A 16,344-nucleotide genomic window follows, 5' to 3' on the forward strand; every position below is an offset into this window, starting at 1 on the left:
GTATCTCTGTTCCGTTACCACCTTTTCTGTCAAAATCAGACTCATGGGATGTGGAAGGCTTGTTGAGTAGTTGTTCTTCCACATTGACTTCTTCTTCTTCTTCTTCTTCTTCTTCTTCTTCTTCTTCAAGTTCACAATTTTAGGGGTGGAATAGGAACTCGTAAACTACTTGAATGCGGAATATGCTGAATAGCTATTCGAAGATTAGGTAATTTAACTATTCTTCTTTTTTCCCCACTAACAATCCTGCCTTTATACGTGGAGTCAAGCAGAAATAGCAGTTATCTGTACAGTTTGTAGGCTCCCGAAAACCACCGGCACAGCAGAAGTGAGTCATTCTCTTGGTATAACTGAACAAGAACTGTAAAATATATGTGGCACACGTGTTTTATCCTTGTCCTCTACCTTCATACCACCATAATGCTGAGATGCAGTCTTCACAAGAGGTGACAGATTGCATTTATGTGATGGAAATGTTATTTCACCAAATATGTAACAAAAATTATTCACTGAAGTAACACATTTTCGTAGCATTTTGACTCAGCAAATTTTACACTTCAAAAGTACTAAAACATGAGAAATTCTGCACAAACTACAACACAAACAATATGAAACTCAGTCACAGCAACAATAATAGTAAGTATAATCTATAAACAGCTGAATAATGTTCTTTTTTGTAACAGGAATGACAACGCCAAAGACAAAACTACCTCAAACTAACATTGTAGACTGAGAAAAAATGGCATGTCATTGTATCTCCTAAGCCAGAGCTAATCAGTCATTTGTATGATGATATTTGAATTCAGCAAGTGGAAATACATGAGGATAAGCTATTTTTGGGCCAAAAATGGTTCAAATGGCTCTGAGCACTATGGGACTTAACTTCTGAGGTGATCAGTCCCCTGGAACTTAGAACTACTTAAACCTAACTAACCTAAGGACATCACACACATCCATGCCCGAGGCAGGATTCGAACCTGCGACCGTAGCGGTCACGCGGTTCCAGACTGTAGCACCTAGAACCACTCAGGCACTCCGGCCAGCTTTTGGGCCCAAAACATTTTCAACTGTGGACAGTGCAACTGTCTCCAAACTGTTCCTCAAATGTACACAGTATAAAATGCTGTGCAACATGCTCATATTCTTCTGCATTTAGCACTTTCTCTACTTCAATAAGGGGAACACATCCTACTCACAAAAAACACCTCCATAACATACCACCACCACCACCTCCTTTCTTCAACTGTTGGCACTACACGTGATAACAGGTCATTCCGAATCACTTGTTTCCAGTCATCCACTGTCCAGTGACTCCACTCTTCACACCACATAAGGTGTAACTTACACTGACCACAGAAATTTGTGGCTTATAAGGAGCTGCTCCACCACTGTACCCCCCCCCCCCCTTTTAACTCCATGTGCGCAGTTATTGTACTAGCTGAATTGCTCGTAGCACTTTGGAACTCAAGTGAGTTCTCCTCCTGGTATCACAAGATTTCATTGATAACCACCTTCTGCAATGCTCTATGGTCACTGTCTATCAGTACATGAGATCTGCCCGATATTGGTAAGCTGTGGTTGTTTCTTCGCACTGCCACTTCACAATCACATCACATCACCAACAGTGGACTTGGGCAGCTTCAGAAACACTGAAATGTACATGATGAATTTCTTACTCACGTGACATCCCATGACTATACCTGGATCATGGATCAGAATTGCAAAGTAATAGATGTTTCACTGTTTACAAGGCTGCTATGATAGCAGCAACCAATCAGAGAATGTACTTTCTCATGCCTTCTGTTCCGTTCACTGCTGCCAAATTGCTGTGCTACCACAGGTAGTGATTACTAGCTGCTTGCATACAACACTTACTGACGGTAACATAACAGTTGTGATCTGTTTTCATTGTATTATTTCTTTCTCTATGCAGCAAGTTTCTTTTGTGCTACAGAATGTATGAAGCATGTAGCAGAAGTGTGATTGATGACTGGAAAGTTCAGCAATCTACTCACGTCTTGCATGGTCAGACACATGACTGTGTGTGACCAATGCGGGAATATTTCTAGAAGAGAGAATAGTATGACTGTCTCTAGCATAGGTCATCGAAAGAACTGTGGACAATTTGAAGATTCATAAGAACTATGTCACAGAAGTTAATGAGGAAAACCACTGTGCATAACAGGAACGGGCTGCTTCATCCAAGCTACAGACACCTGGTAAACACAGAGAGACAGAACAATGAGTAACGAAGTTGGCCCTATTCTTTACCAAATAAATAATAATAATAATAATAATAATAATAATAAAAGAATAGGCCTCCGGTATGTTCTGCCAGTCGTAAAAGGCAACGAAAAGAACAAACCACTAATAGGGCTAACCCCCTTTTAGTGTGATTAGTTGGTTCAGGACAGAACTAAAGAAGCCTCGGACAAGCGCCGTCATGGTCGAGGACGACAATTGAACCCTATGCCTGCCCGCAATGGTAACGACACTGCTAGCCAACTGGAAAATGATTCAAATCCAAATAGAGGTGTTTTGCAGGATATGCTTCCTGCAACCACCCTAGAAGGAAAACAAAGACAGAGGATGAGATGGTCATATGAAGTTAATCGACACCTCATGTTCTGTTATTACCAAGCAACAAACCTAGGAACCAACACAACTGCATATAGATCACAAGTATACACAACATTTATTACCAGATACCCAGAATTAAAATTTTTAACAGAACACTGACTAGCTGATCAGATCCGTGTAATAATAAAAAAATAACAGGATACCCCAGTCAGAATTAGAAAACATCAAACAACAAGTACAACAAATACTGGAACAAAATAATGTGCAATCAGAAGAAGAAGAAAATACAGTAATGGACTCAAACATCCCAGAGCAAACAAACGAAGAACAACACACATCAATTAAACAGTCAGAGGAAAACGAAATCTTAAGACAGCCACCAGAACAAGCACAAATAGAACACGAAGTGACACACATGTTAGATATAGAAGAAACATTTCAGCTGACATATATAGAATACAAAGACACAAATACTGACATTAGACCATTCTTGCATAGACCGCCAAATAACCCACAAGTCGAAACAACAATAAAAACTATCAACACAATCATACACAACAAAATAAATGAAAACACAACTATGGAAGAGTTACAACTACTGGTTTATATAGGAACACTCACTACACTAAATATAAACACTAGGCAGAGATCAGAACCAACCAACACACAGAAGAAACCCACAAAACCAGCATGGCAACACAGGCTACAGATCAGAATAGAAAAACTGAGAAAAGACATCGGACAGCTAACACAATTTATAAGAAATGAAATGTCAGAAAAAAAAACGAAAAAGGTTAGGTAAAATCTCACAACAAGAAGTGATAGAGCAATTAGATCAAAAGAAGCAGAAATTACAAGCATTGGCCAAACGACTTAGAAGATACAAAAAAAGTGAAAATAGAAGGAAACAAAACCAAACATTCAACACAAACCAAAATAAATTTTACCAGACAATAGACAACACACACATTAAAATAGACAATCCACCAAACATAACAGACATGGAACACTTCTGGAGCAACATATGGTCAAACCCAGTACAACATAACAGGCATGCACGGTGGATACAAGCAGAAACAGATACGTACAAGATGATACCACAAATGTCTGAAGTGATAATTTTGCAACATGAAGTCACCCAAGCAATTAATTCTACTCACAATTGGAAAGCCCCTGGAAAAGATAAAATAGCAAATTTCTGGCTAAAGAAATTCACCTCAACGCATTCACATCTAACTAAATTATTTAACAGTTACATTGCAGACCCATACACATTCCCTGATACACTTACACATGGAATAATTTATCTGAAACCTAAAGATCAAGCAGACACAGCAAACCCAGCTAAATATCGCCCCATAACATGCCTACCAACAATATACAAAATATTAACTTCAGTCATTACACAGAAATTAACGACACATACAACACAGAACAAAATTATAAATGAAGAACAAAAAGGCTGTTGCAAAGGAGCACGAGGATGTAAAGAGCAACTGATAATAGATGCAGACGTGACATATCAAGCTAAAACTAAACAAAGGTCGCTACACTATGCATACATTGATTACCAAAAAGCTTTTGATAGTGTACCCCACTCATGGTTGCTACAAATATTGGAAATATACAAAGTAGATCCTAAATTGATACAGTTCCTAAACATAGTAATGAAAAATTGGAAATCACACTTAATATCCAAACAAATTCAAATAACATCACATCACAGCCAATACAGATTAAGCGTGGAATATACCAAGGAGACTAAGTCCTTTCTGGTTCTGCCTTGCTCTGAAACCACTATCCAACATGCTAAATAATACAAATTATGGATACAATATTACTGGAACATACCCACACAAAATCACACATCTGCTATACATGGATGATCTAAAACTACTGGCAGCAACAAATCAACAACTCAGCCAATTACTAAAGATAACAAAAGTATTCAGCAATGATATAAATATGGATTTTGGAACAGACAAATGTAAGAAAAGTAGCATAGTCAAGGGAAAACACACTAAACAAGAAGATTACATATTGGATAACCACAGCGACTGCATAGAAGCAATGGGAAAAACAGATGCCTATAAATATCTAGGATACAGACAAAAAATAGGAATAGATAATACTAATATTAAAGAAGAACTAAAAGAAAAATATAGACAAAGACTAACAAAAATACTGAAAACAGAATTGACAGCAAGAAACAAAGCAAAATCTATAAATACTTATGCTATACCAATATTGACCTACTCATTTGGAGTAGTGAAATGGAGTAACACAGACGTAGAAGCACTCAATAAACTTACACGATCACAATGCCACAAATATAGAATACATCACATACATTCAGCAACTGAATGATTCACATTAAGCAGAAAGGAAAGAGGAAGGGGATTTATCGACATAAAAAACCTACATTATGGACAGGTACACAATTTAAGAAAATTCTTTTTAGATCGAGCAGAAACTAGCAAAATACACAAAGCAATCACTCATATAAATACATCGGCTACACCACTGCAATTTCATAACCACTTCTAAAACCCTTTAGATCACATAACATCAACAGATACGAAGAAAGTAAATTGGAAAAAGAAAACACTACATGGCAAGCACCCGTATCATCTAACACAGCCACACATCGGTCAAGACGCATCCAACGCATGGCTAAGAAAAGGCAATATATACAGTGAGACAGAAGGATTCATGATTGCAATACAGGATCAAACAATAAACACCAGATATTACAGCAAGCATATTATTAAAGATCCCAATACTACAACAGATAAATGCAGACTTTGCAAACAACAAATAGAAACAGTAGATCACATCACAAGCGGGTGTACAATACTAGCAAATACAGAATACCCCAGAAGACAAGACAATGTAGCAAAAATAATACATCAACAGCTTGCCTTACAACATAAACTTATAAAACAACACGTTCCCACATACAGGTATGCACCACAAAATGTACTGGAGAATGATGAATACAAATTATACTGGAACAGAACCATTATAACAGATAAAACAACACCACATAACAAACCTGACATCATACTCACCAATAAAAAGAAGAAATTAACACAACTAATCGAAATATCCATACCCAGTACAACAAATATACAAAAGAAAACAGGAGAAAAAATTGAAAAATACATCCAACTGGCTGAGGAAGTCAAGGACATGTGGCATCAGGATAAAGTTGACATTATACCAATTATACCAATTATACTATCAGCTACAGGAGTCATACCACACAATATCCACCAGTACATCAATGCAATACAGCTACATCCAAACTTATATATACAACTACAGAAATCTGTAATTATTGTCACTTGTTCAATTACCCGAAAGTTCCTAAATGCAATGTAACATATACCGTACAGTTAAAAGGAAGTCACGCTTGATCAAGGTCCGCGTCACCTTCCATTTTTAACCAGACATAACGCCTGAGACAAGAAAGAAATAACAATAATACTGTGTGTTACTCTTTGAGAGGCAGAATTGCATAGTATTCAGTGACGGCACACACTTTCTTAACAGTTGTTAGAGCCCTTGATTTCAGATGAAAATAATAATAATAAACGGATGAAAAATTATAATCAAGAGAAGTGATACCATTTTGTCTTATTGTTAATTTTTAGGAGAGAGAGTTAAGGTACTGTTTGAAGACACTGTGTGGCACAATGAAGCATGGATGAATGCCAGTCATTCCATCAGAAGAGACTGAGCAAATGCCATATTTTGTCTTTATTCTGTGTTTGGAGAAATGGTTTGTGTTAGATAATTTCAGTGAGTACCGCCTACCGCACTTTCACAATAAATCTCATCTTGTTATTAGTGTTGTTGGTTATTGTATCACATGAAAGATCAGACCCACTTAAGCACCCCTTTCATATTGTATATGTGAATTATATGTGAATCATAGTGGTTATTGTAAAAGACAGTTCACATCCTATTACTTTTGTTGAGGTATAATAGGAAAAAGATATAATTTTATGCACAGAAGTGTTTATGTTATGTGACAAAAATGTTACGAAGCTGTAAAGCAAACTCAGTACTGGATGTTAACATGAAGTGTGAGAAGATACTACAGTACTGCACAGTTGCTGCTGCTGTACATGCATGCACACATTGGTGAACTGGTATTACCCCCTTCCAGACTCGACTGTGCTTCGCTGTCAATCACTGTTAGTCTGAGTTAGGTGTAGTCCATGTTTGAAGTCACAGTGCTCTCAGACTCGACCCATTCTTCTGTTGCTGCTTCTCTATTAACAGCACAATACTCTCCGCCTCCTTTTTACTGGCAGGTCCGCCTTTTGTGACATCTAGTGGCCAATTCTGCATTACACAGTGGTGTCGGGATACTTTTGATCGGATAGTGTATGTCTACCTTCATCTAAGTTCTCTGTGATCCTTGTGCTTCTCTCACGCACTGGCAATCACAAGTTATTCTCAGTATCAGTTTCTTCTCAATTGTAACCAATTTGCTTTCATGTAGAAAATCTATTCACATCTTTAATCGTAAATTGTTTACCCAATGTAATAATTTGCTTATCCCTACATAACCAGACATTACTGTTTTATTCAGTAGTGTTTTTTTCATCCATTGTTTCCTGTCTCCCATCCCAATATTGTATGAAATACATGTTCATTATGAAGAGCTCAAAACACTAGAGTTTTACCCAAATTTTCCACTTACGGTTCTCAGGTATAGTAGAATCTATCCTTTGTATCTGCAGCTATGGTACATGCCCATTAAGTGCTATTTCTATTCTTGCATCTGCATGTACTCTTAACATCAGCCACTGCATTGAAGATTCTGGAAGAAAGTACAGTGAATGAAGGTACCAAAAATTTAGCTGTCACTTTCTGTCATGCAAGATAACAAGAAACGGAGTTTGAAGTTATATTTCCAATTTCTACCTTTAACATTAGTTTGATATTTTGCTGCATGTTGTTTTGCAGTAATACTGTCATAAGCAAATGTTCTGTAAAAGCAACTGCACATAAAAGTCCATGTCAACATAACTACTGCCATCAAGTGAAGTCAATAAATGCAAACTGTAAATGTTTCAGTACCAGTTCCAATGATTTGGCTGAAATGCTAGCACCTAGATGCTGTCAAGTAAATGGTTTTCGTCTAATGATGCATGTAGATTTGTGTACAGCCAAATAAAAAGAGTCATCAATTTCAGTAATTCATGTAACTGAGAAAACCACAAGCTGTGTTCTATCATTTCAGTTTTGGAAGCATTAACTGCTGGGAACAACAAGATTTTGTGGTACAATTCACTTGGTGTAGTACAATATAAAGCTTTAAGAAGGAATGCATCCGTTGTGTATGAGATTAAACAGGATGATCTTGGAACGAGGAAACAGAAATACTAACATAATAGAGCCTAAGGAGCAGATATAAATGTGTGTTCTGATTCCACAGACATGCTTTCACCATTAAAGATTGCAAACAATATTATAAGAAAATACATTCAATGAAGATATATTGGAGAGTCAAACTGTCAACAAATCAAAAATGAAGGGACAGCCAACATTAATCTTGGTTGTGGTAGACTCAGTTGCACCGTAAAAAGAGGCAGCCTCTAATTATTCTAAAGGCTGATGATACACTGAATTTTATGACATTTAAATGTCCTATTCACCATTAATATTTAATTTCTTTAGCAACAAGCATTAAGGAAGATGCTCACCTCTTTAGCTGAGGTCACTAACAAATGCCTGTGCTGTGGCGCTTGACTCAGGAGGTAAGCCGATCCAAATCCTGATGGTGGATGAGATTTTCACTGCCAGTATTTGGCCAGCAGGAGGAAGAGAGGGGTTGGTGTAAAGTCTCTGATCATCAGTCTTTGCGCCACTGTCCTGAGTTAAATTCCAAATCTCTCCACAGGGTCTTGTGAAGCGAGGGCATGTGACACTCTTGATGGTGATCCATCTGTCAGATGGGGATGTTAAGCTTAGTGGCCTCCTTGGTGCTTTTCGAGAAGAGTAGGCTATGTGCCAACACCAGGTTTCATCCTCTCCCTTCTTTCATCATCTCCAACATGAACATGATGCTACACTCCACACATACCCATTACAGTCACCGTGAACTAACTTGAAAAAAGTTACAGTTACATGGTTAAAAAGAGTGTTTGTAAGAATTGTAACACTGAAATAACAATGCTAAATGAACAAGTTTCAAGTTTACAATTCATGGTCAATGCTTGAAGAAGAGAGATTGACTCACTCAAGAAAGAAAATCAGGATCTGTGATCGAAGCCAACACTAAGTGAAGTCACACAAGTCAAAAGTAGGCTTAATAAATCGTCAGAGTGGATAAAGATATCACATAAAGATAATTCTTCAATTGCAAAAAGAACAACAAACTCTGCCAAAACTGTTATATTTTTCGATAAAAACAAATACGATGTGTTGCAATCAAGTGACTGTGATAACGACTCCAAATAACTGTGAGCTTATAAAAATCAGTGAGCTGAAAATGAATGGTGTTTCTGCAACTAATGTCAATAACAAACACGGATCATCTAGGAAAAAGAATAGTGCACTTTTACTAACAGACCGTTAAGGCAGAAATCCAGCACTTTCCAAGAGAAAAACCATTACACAGCAGTGATTAGTGCAGTGAAACCTGGAGCGGGATGTAAAAATGTTGTTGACACTAACTCTCAGACGAAACTAATGCATGAAAATGACAATAGTCTGTATAAAGGGATTGAATGATGTTGCAAAAAATGATGCAGAGGTCTGTGTGAAAACTCTGCAGTATTTTCTAGAAGCTAACAAACGCAGAAAAACAGTTGTTGCCATACTGCCTCATATGCACAATCTAATTTATAGTCCGCGTGTAAACAAAGAAATTTGAAAAATAAACTTTAAAATAAAGAAACTGTGTTCACAATATGCCAAGTGTGATATACTGGATATATGCAAGCAAGCATCGAAATCTGCACATAAAGCATGGAATGGAGGAGGAGCAGGAGAGTAGTGTTTAACATCCCATCAACAGCGAGGTCATTAGAGACGGAGCACAGGCTTGGATTAGGGAAGGATGGCAAAGGAAATCGGTCGTGCCCTTTCACAGGATCCATCCAGCCTAAAGTGATTTAGGGAAATCACGGAAAACCTAAGTCAGGAGGGCCGGACGCGGGATTGAACCATCATCCTCCCGAATGCGAGTCCAGTGCGCTAACCACTGTGCCATCTCGCTCGGTAAAAGCATGGACCACATTTAACAGGGAAAAGGTTTGTTTGTGATTGTGTCAGAGACGTAATTAATGAAAGACTTTTAAGGACTAGAACAATCTATCAGTTTCCTGCATGTTCTACTGACAATAATGAGGAAAGTCAAATGGACAAGAAAGAAGAACAAAATGACAACACAACTAGTGATCCTAACTTAAACTAAAGATATGTGATACTGTCATTATGACTCCCAACCATGAAGTTGTGAATACACCCAAACTAAAAATTTATCACCGTAATGTGCAATCCCTGCATAATAACATCAACAAAATTAATGTACTGTTAACTGAAGAACTAAAAGAAATCTCCGTGTTATGCATTTCTGAACACTGACTTAGTTCTAAATTAATTCCAAATACAAAAATTCATTTTGTCTTCCTACTATTGCAGGGAAAACAGCAAGTAGGGTGGCAATTTACACAAAGAAAAATACAGATTTTACTACTTTAACTGACTGAGCTAGAACAAATGCAGAAAGGAATTACAAAATTTCAGCTATAAAAATTATTCAGTTCAATCTGGTTATTGTTACAGTTTACCAATCACCATCTGGACATTTTGAACTTTTCTTAAAATAAAATGGAGTCATTGCTAAATAAAGTAAATAAAATGGATTGAAAGTTGATAATCTGTGGCAACTTCAATATTGATTTCCTCACAAACAGTAGAAACAGAGAGGCCATTTTAAAACTTTCAACATCCCGTAATTTAATCGGTGACATAAAAACTGCTACCTGAGTAACAGAAACTTGTGAAACAGCTTTAGATCAATTTCTAGTCAAGATAAGTTTAAATAACAATTCACTAAAATTTTTCAATGCAGGTTTTAGTGTCAATCTTGCTCAAATACTAAGCTTAAAAACGAAAGGCTGTATTATTAACAATATGTCTTTAAGAACCACATGTAGAAGGTATAATCAGGATAATGTAAATTACTTCAACAGCTTATTACAGAAAGAAAAATTCTCACAGGTTTACAAAATTAATGATATAAATGAAAAATTCGACACCTTCAGATACATTAATGCATTTCTTTCAAATTGCATTCCCAGTGAAAACTGTAACCATGACAGGATCACAAGGGGAGTAACGGTTTCCTGCCAGAAGACACGACTACTTCATGAAACATGTAAATCAAGAAGTCCTCACTTGAAATACACATATTCTATAAAAAATACTCCAAAATACTAAGGAAAATAATAAGAGCAGCAAAAAATAATGCATGATAATGAATACATTTATAATTCAGCTAATAAAGCGAAAGCAATGTGGAATGTTACATAAAATAGAATCTGGTTAACACAGACAATCCAGCAGAAATATAACACTATCACCAAAAAAAAATAAAGTAACAAACCCCTTAAAAGTGAACAACACATTTAACTTTTTCTTTTTTTTCAGGTGTGGCTGATAATATGATACATCAGACTTACTTAAGAGCACCCAAACCAGTGAATATAAAATAAGTGCTTGTAGTGGGTCAATATACATCATTTCTGTCTCACAAGAGGAAGTAGCTAACACAATAAAATGACTAAAAAATTCCAACTCTGCAACCACACTGATGGCGCCCCTGCAGGAATCTTAAAGAAGAATTAACATCTAAAGTCACTTAAGTACATCAAAAAGGGGTAATTTCATGTGAAATCACCCAGTGGCTGTTGCCCTTATGTCACAGATTTTTCTGAAAATTTTGTGTAAGAATGTACATAATGAGTTAGGGTTAAAATATTTTTTCTGGAATTTTTTTACCAAAATTGTAATTAGGAGACCATTTTGAAATGTGGGGCCCCTTCTACCAAATGACATTGAGAAACGAAGTGCCTTGTAAGTTTGTAACCACTGTATGAATCAATTTTATTCAATTTGGTGTCATTGGAAAGTAAAAGAATGGAGCTATAATATAAAAATTATTTAAGTGCTGTGTCTAAGCAACAAATGTTTGAAAATTTGAAATTAATGTAATTTCTCACAATTTTTTTTTTTTTTTTAATTTCAGGAATTTTTTCAGCAGAATCACAAGTTTCACGATCTGAATTTTTGTTTCAAATAATTCCTACTGCCATACTTTTCAACATAAAAAAATAAATCAGAAGCATGTTTCTCCTCTATTGTCAGATCTTATACTTCTTCAATAAAGCTGTAATAATTAATTGCTTCAAATAGCTAATCAACAATACATGAAACAACAATGAAAAATTCAGTCTAGCAGCAACACTAACATGCAACACAGGCTGTATGTGTTAGGTTTTTGTGTGTCTGTGCCATTTATATATCGGAAGGACGTTTTTGTCTTGATTTTGTGCTTCTTACATAAGCAGCCATTCTGTTTGATAATTAGAGAACAAGAAAAAATTTCATACCATCCAGTTATTTTCTGCAACATACACAGTTGATTAAAAATCACAATGGAAAACAAATGTTCCTTAGGTTTTGTGTCAGCGGTTGTGTGTCAGAAGAAAAGTAGTAGCAGTGGAGAGCTTGATTTAATAGATATGTCAAGCCTGAATCAAGATGATATTGAATTATTGAAGCTAAGAAGCACCTGTGAAAATATTGAGTGTGTTTGTTCTTCTCACAAAAGGATCTATTTGGGACCATTTGAAGACGTACAAAGAATTTGCTGTGACCCTTTTAAGAAGCATGGTAAAAAGACTGCTAAGAAATCTTTGAAACCTATTTCTTTAACCATGGCAAGGAAATATAAAACCCTTGGACTTATCACAGGTACCAAGCTGTGCCTAACATGCTGTAAGGACATTTTATCTCCTATGGGAGATAACCTTTCAGGAATGGATGAATGTGAAGTTGAAAATCACGAGTATACACCAGATCCATCTACATCTCTTCAAAAACTTAAATAAAGTTGTGAATTACTCGAAATTTCACCATTTAAGGTTACCAAGAGAGCACAAGACAGGCATCCAGAATACATTCGATCCAAGTCTTGTCACTTAGCTTTAAAATTTCAGCAAACAGCATCAGAACTGCTACATGTTCCAGTGAAAAATGTGTCTGAAAAAACTGGCAGTGTTGAATGTACAGATTGTAATATTTTAAAGCAAAAACTTAATGATAAATTCAGCATAAGTTCTGTTAAAGAAAAACTACAATACTTACCTTAGCTCCAGCTTCATGGAGTAAAGAAAAAATCCAAATGTTTTTTAACACTACTGAATACATGGTATAGAAATCGAGGGTATTGCTAAAAGAAGATGGTATTTTGTCAAAAGGTAGTTACAAAGTGGGAAACAATAGGAAAGGATGTGGAGAAACGTGTACAGAATTTTTACTGTGAAGATGATATAAGTCACATTTCTGCTAATAAAACAGACTGTCTCTCTCTGACCCTTTAGAAAATGGCAAAAGAGTGTATAACACAAAAAGACTAATTTTACATAATCTGAAAGATGTATACTTAGCTTTTAGAGAAAAATACCCTGAAGATAATTTTGTTTTACTAAATTTTGTGAACTTAGGCCAAAAGAATGTGTTACTGTAAACAGACATGGAATGCATAATGTATGTGTGTGCACATATCACCAAAACATACAACTGTTAATGCATGCTGCACATGTGAAAGAACCATACACTGAACTTCTACAGAAACTTGTGTGCAATCCGGAAAACGAGGAGTGCATGCTGCATCTCTGTTCTTGGTGTACTGACGAATATGAACTGTGCAATTTTTTAATGGAGCTGGAGTGCTTACAAGATTGTGAAAATGATGCATTAAAACAATGGATGCAAACTGATCGACCTACACTGGAGACATTAATGAAGACAACCGATGAATTTCTTGAGTATCTCATTTAAAAACTTCAAAACTTAACACATCATTAGGTATCAAAATCTCATAGTCACTACTTCAAATCAAGCAAAGAAACCCTCCCTGATACTACATGCATCATCATAGTGGATTCTGCAGAAAACTATACCTGTTTGCAAGGATTTCACTGGCAGAACATTCAAGTCATCCTTCATCTTTTGTGGTGTACTTTAAAACAAGTGGGTGAATTAAGTCAATGACATTGTGTTATATAAGTGACTGTTTGCAGCAGGATACAAACACGTTCTATTTCTTCCAGAAAACTGCTCTCACTTATGTATTGGAACAATTACCATACATCCAGCATGTTATGCACTTCAGTGATGGCAGTTCTGCACAATATAAAAAATTTAAGGACTTTTTAAATTTGTCCTATCACAAGCAAGATCATGCAGCAACTGGAGAATGGAATTTTTTTGCCACTAGTCATGGCAAAAATGCAAGCGATGGGGTTGGTGGTACTATTAAACGTTTAGCAACAAGAGCAAGTTTACAGTGTCCATATGAGTCACATTTTAAGTCCAAAAGATTTGTTTACATATGACAAAACTCATGTTCCAGGAATAGAAACCTTTTATGTTACAATAGAGGGGAGAAAGTTCACAAACATGTTACAAAAACAATATGAGACTGGTTCTACCATTCCTGGGACGAGAGCGAACATTTTTTCAATCCACTGAATGAAAACAAGTTGCTGATAAAGTGTGTTTCATCATCTACTAAATTCATTCAAGTTCCTCTTGGAATTCAAAACAATGCCTCTAACACAATTAAAGAAGAAACATTTGTCACAGCTATCTACGATAACCAGTGGTGGCTTGGAAAAATTCTAGAGATAAGTGAAGAACACAGAGATGCAAAAGTAAAGTTCACGAGTCCAAGTGGCCCTTCCTCAAGTTATTCATGGCCACTTCACAGTGATGTTTGCTGGATACCTTATGAAAACATTTTAATGACTTTGCCGGTTCCTAGTGCAAGCACAAGTACTGGTCACTTAAATACTTTTGAATCATACATAATATTGTCCATTGAAAACTTGTTTGAAAGAATGAACGCTTTTTAGAATTTTATGAATGTGTTTTATGAGAACTGATCATTATTTGTGACAAAAAGGTAAGAGTCACAAAATGAAACGTGTATATTATTATTTATGTTCTTTCTGTTTTAAATGATTAAACAGAACAAACATACTTCTCATTTTTTTATGCTGAAATGTATGACAATAGGAATTCTTTGAGACAAAGTTTAAAATGGTGAAACTTGTGATTTTGATGAAAAAAAATTGAAAAAATCTTTAATTACTGATTTGCACAAATTTCTATGCACAGTTGCAGCATTTTTATAGTTTAGTGATATAGTTGGTCCTTTTATCTTTCTAGTGACACCAAATTAAATAAAATTGATTTATAAATAAGGGAGTTATAGTAGTTAAAAACTTTCAACCTACCTTTCATACTGATGCCAGATGGAGAAAATGCTAGACATTTCAAAGTGACCCCCTGACCACAGTTTTGATCTAAAAAATCTGAAAAAATATTTTATCACTTTCTATTTATGTACTTTCTTACACCAAATTTTCACAAATATCTGTGACATGATGGCAATGAGATTTCTTTATTTTGAGCGATGTTAAATGAAATGAGCCAAAGGTGAGAAAGATAATGTAAACAACTACAGACCCATCACAATTTCCTACTGCATTTCAGAAGTATTAGAAAAAGTTATTTATGACAAACTTATGAAATGTATAAACAAAAACAGTATCCTATGCAATGAACAACATGAATTCAGAAATAAAAGGTCAACAACAACTGCTATTTATAAATGCATGAATTCCATATTAAAGTCTGATGGACAAGAAACAAGAATCAATAGCAGCATTTATTGAGCTGTCAAAACCTTTTGACATGGTGGATCACACAATTCTGCTGTCAAAGGCTGAAAAATATGGTATTCGAGGTGTGTCCAACAACAGGATCAGTTCATTCCTGAGCAATCTTAAGCAAGCAGTGTACTTCAAGCACATAAATATCCACTTAAAAACTATATCTAAACACTTATCACACTATTAACAAATTAAATATAGTGTACCCCAAGAATCAGTACTGGGACCCGTTCTGTATATAAATGAGCTCAACTTAAATGTGGATGCACATAAAAAAAATCATATTTGCAGATGACACCACAATTCTTCTAAAAGGAGACAACAATAAACAATTACAGCAATCACTACACACTATCACAAAACAACATAGCAGCTGCACACAGAATAATCAGCTTTTGCACTAAAATTCCACAATGCCACAAATAGGGACATGTTTATCCCATTGGTCTCAATGAACAAGTTGGTAACAGTACTGAAACCAAATTCAAGACTTTTGCAGCAGAGCAATGTAAAATGGAACAAGCACATTGAATATCTTAATGCAGAACTGAGCAAGACATGTTACCTCCTTTGCTCACTAAAATCGTGCTGTAGTGAGAAAACAGTAACGAATGCATATCATGACTACTTGCATTCTCAGCTTAAATATGGAGTCACTTTATGGGGAAACTTTAAAACAGCTAACAGCACTTTCAAACCACAAAACATGACCATTAGAATCTTGTTTGGATGCAAACCTTGAGATTCTTGCTACCCTCTGTTCATGTTATCTAGTATC

The 16,344-nt window shown here is 35.8% G+C and overlaps 1 protein-coding gene across 1 annotated transcript in view; it reads right to left on the bottom strand.

Annotated features, from left to right (window-relative positions):
- LOC124721817 (nonsense-mediated mRNA decay factor SMG7-like) overlaps window positions 1-16,344 on the bottom strand; it is a 199,603-nt gene that overhangs the window by 164,849 nt on the left and 18,410 nt on the right. The window contains exon 2 of the mRNA XM_047246937.1: window positions 7,295-7,414. The gene's annotated coding sequence lies outside the window, so the exon portion shown is untranslated. The remainder of the gene's footprint in view (window positions 1-7,294; window positions 7,415-16,344) is intronic.

This window comes from Schistocerca piceifrons, chromosome X, assembly GCF_021461385.2.
Source record: "Schistocerca piceifrons isolate TAMUIC-IGC-003096 chromosome X, iqSchPice1.1, whole genome shotgun sequence".
NCBI classification, from domain to species: domain Eukaryota; kingdom Metazoa; phylum Arthropoda; class Insecta; order Orthoptera; family Acrididae; genus Schistocerca; species Schistocerca piceifrons.